The sequence below is a fragment of the Brassica napus genome, chromosome C1 (genome assembly GCF_020379485.1).
Source record: "Brassica napus cultivar Da-Ae chromosome C1, Da-Ae, whole genome shotgun sequence".
NCBI lineage: Eukaryota > Viridiplantae > Streptophyta > Magnoliopsida > Brassicales > Brassicaceae > Brassica > Brassica napus.
The window spans coordinates 22,917,816-22,921,703 of record NC_063444.1 but is presented as its reverse complement, the minus strand read 5'-3'; the positions used below and the strand labels follow the sequence as shown (position 1 = coordinate 22,921,703).

At 42.3% G+C, this 3,888-nt stretch overlaps 1 non-coding gene across 1 annotated transcript; it reads right to left on the bottom strand.

Annotated features, from left to right (window-relative positions):
* Positions 1-3,549: 3,549 nt before the first annotated feature.
* Positions 3,550-3,656, bottom strand: LOC125581079. Its single transcript, XR_007318790.1, has one exon. It is a non-coding gene; the product is annotated as a small nucleolar RNA R71 (small nucleolar RNA).
* Between the last annotated feature and the right edge of the window lie 232 nt (positions 3,657-3,888).

The following is a 3,888-nucleotide window of genomic DNA, read 5'->3' as shown; positions in this document are numbered from 1 at the left end:
AAACAAACTCTATGTCTAAATGAATGTTCATTTACTAACATACCTCAAACATCAAATGTCTTTGGTTGAATAAAATGAAAGCAATCATTACTAACAAGTCTATTGGCTATCTTAACACCTTTAACAACAAATGTCTTTGGTAAAGTATGTTAAAAGCTTAGGAGAGTTGTCTCAGGCATTTCATCAAACACCTTGTGGGTGGGAAATACCTAAAGATCAACTTTTGATTGGCCAACTCAGAAGATGCATTATTAATACTCTACTAGCAAGGAACAAGAATGATCTACACTAAAACATCATAGAACTAACCTAATCACCCTTAATCTCCCTAACCCATGAATTCAAAAAGTGATTACTCACTAATCTCCATGATTCCTCTTAAACCCATATTGGATTTCAGATTAATCATTTAGAGAAAATACAGATAATAGAATAGAAATCAACATTAGAAAATGAGATCAATGAATCAAAGAGATCCCCCTTTTCAAGGTTTTTGGTGGTTTCTTCAGAACAAAGATAATCAGCCTCTTATGGCTTACAAAAGATACTTAAACATAGGTTTAGAAAGTAAAAAACGTGTCTAATGAAATGACCAAAAGGCCCTTCAGTAAACATGAATTCGAGGAAACAATAGGCGCGCAGCGACCTCCAGTAGTCGCTCCGAGAGGTCGCTCCAGGCTTCGGGAGCGACCTCAGTGGGTCGCTCTGAGAGGTCGCTCCGGGTCCATTGTGTTGTCGTCCCGCGATAGAAACGCGAGCGACCTCGGGGTGTCACTCTGGCCAAGTCGCTCTGGGCTTCGGGAGCGACCTGGAGTGGTCGCTCTGATAGGTCTCTCCGGGTCAGTTTTCGGCTTCCACCGGGATGAAATGGCGAGCGACTTATCCGCATCGTTCTGGTAAGGTCGCTCTGATAAGGCAGGTCAGAGCGACTTGACGGTGTCTCTCCGGGAAGTCGCTCCCAACGCTCTGCTCGTCCAATGATCATCTTTACACCTCTTTCGAGCTCCAAATACACCCAAATGTCTCCGAGAACTCCATGTGGTACTCCAATACCTGATAAAGACTCATGTATGCAAAATGCAACCTAAACATGGCTAAATCCTAGTCTTATATGATCACAATGCACATGGGTGAATGGATTAAACTATGGAAATATGCAAGATATCAATAAGACCCATAATCTAACAGAAACTGCGGGTCGAAGAAAAAAAATCAAATATGTAGTTTTCCCTAGACCCAGACCTAGCCCACAACTATATTTCTAGGTCGATTTTGGTTTGGTTTTTCGGATCCGGTAAAATATTCAGGCCTGAAATATAGTTAGTTATATATGATTGTACATATTGTGACAGACATGTAACTTTGATCGTATTAAACTTTGCATAACATAGATTCACAAGATTTACTATATTGATATCTTGCATATTTCCATTGTTTTATCCATTCACCCATGTGCATTTTGATCATATAAGACTAGGATTTAGCCATGTTTAGGTTGCATTTTGCATACATGAGTCTTTATCAGGTATTGGAGTACCACATGGAGTTCTCGGAGACATTTGGGTGTATTTGGAGCTCGAAAGAGGTGTAAAGATGATCATTGGACGAGCAGAGCGTTGGGAGCGACTTCCCGGAGTGACACCGTCAAGTCGCTCTGGCCTGCCTTATCAGAGCGACCTTACCAGAACGATGCGGAGAAGTCGCTCGCCATTTCATCCCGGTGGAAGCCGAAAACTGACCCGGAGCGACCTATCAGAGCGACCACTCCAGGTCGCTCCCGAAGCCCAGAGCGACTTGGCCAGAGTGACACCCCGAGGTCGCTCGCGTTTCTATCGCAGGACGACAACACAATGGAGCTGGAGCGACCTCTCAGAGCGACCCACTGAGGTCGCTCCCGAAGCCTGGAGCGACCTCTCGGGGCGACTACTGGAGGTCGCTGCGCGCCTATTGTTTGCTCGAATTCATGTTTACTCAAGGTCCTTTTGGTCATTTCATTAGGCATGTTTTTTTACTTTCTAAACCTATGTTTAAGTATCTTTTGTAAGCCATCAGAGGCTGATTATCTTTGTTCTGAAGAAAACCACCAAAAACCTTGAAAAAGGGGATCTCTTTGATTCATTGATCACATGTTCTACTGTTGATTTCTATTCTATTATCTGTATTTTCTCTAAATGATTAATCTGAAATCCAATATGGGTTTAAGAGGAATCATGGAGATTAGTGAGTACTCACTTTTTGAATTCATGGGTTAGGGAGATTAAGGGTGATTAGGTTAGTTCTAGGATGTTTTAGTGTAGATCATTCTTGTTCCTTGCTAGTAGAGTATTAATAATGCATCTTCTGAGTTGGCCACTCAAAAGTTGATCTTTAAGCATTTCCCACCCACAAGGTGTTTGATGAAATGCCTGAGACAACTCTCCTAAGCTTTTAACATACTTTACCAAAGATATTTGTTGTTAAAGGTGTTAAGATAGCCAATAGACTTGTTAGTAATGATTGCTTTCATGTTATTCAACCAAAGACATTTGATGTTTGAGGTATGTTAGTAAATGAACATTCATCTAGACATAGAGTTTGTTTAAGATTGTGTCTAAGCTTAAGGTTGATAGTTTGATTGATCGTTTACCATCCTTAGTTCGAAACTTGATCACCCAAGGTCTAATCCCTATGCCCATGAGTTCTCTTTTTCCCTTAGTCAAGAAAGTATCATTCTGTAAATTGCTTTCTAGTATTAGTAGTAGTTTAAAACCCCGTTAAATCATCGGTTGCACTTAGATTAAGTAAGTACTTGCATTCTCAGTGCTTGAAATCCCTTAGAATTGGTTCGACAATCACTATACTACAACATTTGTCTTAGGAGCCTTGAAAACTCCTAACATCAAATTGGCGCCGTTGCCAAATTCTGAGTAGATTTGAACATTGAGATTTAGTCACTTGCTTGAGACTAAGTCATTTTAATTTTGTTTTGTTACTGATTCTTCTTCTTCACCTACCTTTAACTTTCAGGTGTATGAACTTGAGGAGCAGGGGTCCATCAAACCTAGTTCCAATAGTAGCAGACTTCAGAGCTTTAAAGAGGGAGTGTGCTACAGCTAGAAGAGAAGAAGAACAACAAGCCCACTTGCAGAGATTGGATATTGATATGGCAGATCCACCGCAAGGGGCACAACACCAACCGCGGGCAGCTCGACCCATTGGTACTTATGACCAGCCCAACATTCATGGTCATAGACTGGGAATCCGAGCACCGGCTGTGGCAGCCAACAACTTTGAGGTCAAGTCAGACTCCTCAACGTGATCGAGAACAACAAGTATCATGGCTTGGCTTTAGAGGACCCATATGATCACTTGGACAGGTTCGACAGCTACTGTGGGTTGTCAAAAACCAATGGTGTGTCAGAGGACGCCTTAAAGCTCAAGTTATTCCCTTTCTCTTTGGGGGATAAGGCGCGTCAGTGGGAGAAGTCCCTACCCAGCAACTCTATCACCACTTGGGATGACTGCAAGAAAGCATTCTTGGAGAAGTTCTTCTCTACTTCAAGAACTGCTAAGCTGAGAAATGAGATCTCCAGCTTTCAACAGAAGGGCTTGGAAGGATTCAGTGAAACCTGGGAGAGATTCAAGGGCTACCAAGCTCAATGCCCTCACTATGGTTTCTCTAAAGAAAGCTTGCCGAGCACATTCTACCGTGGTGCTCTTCCTAAGTACAGAGCCAGACTGGATACAGCTAGCAATGGGTTCTTCTTGGGGAGAAATGAGGAAGATGCAGAAGAGCTGGTTGACAACATGGTAAAGAGTGATGCAGTCTATAGTGGAGACCACGACAGAGGCAGTAGAACAGATGAAAAGCAGATGAGGAAGGAGTTGAAAGCTCTACAGGATAAGATA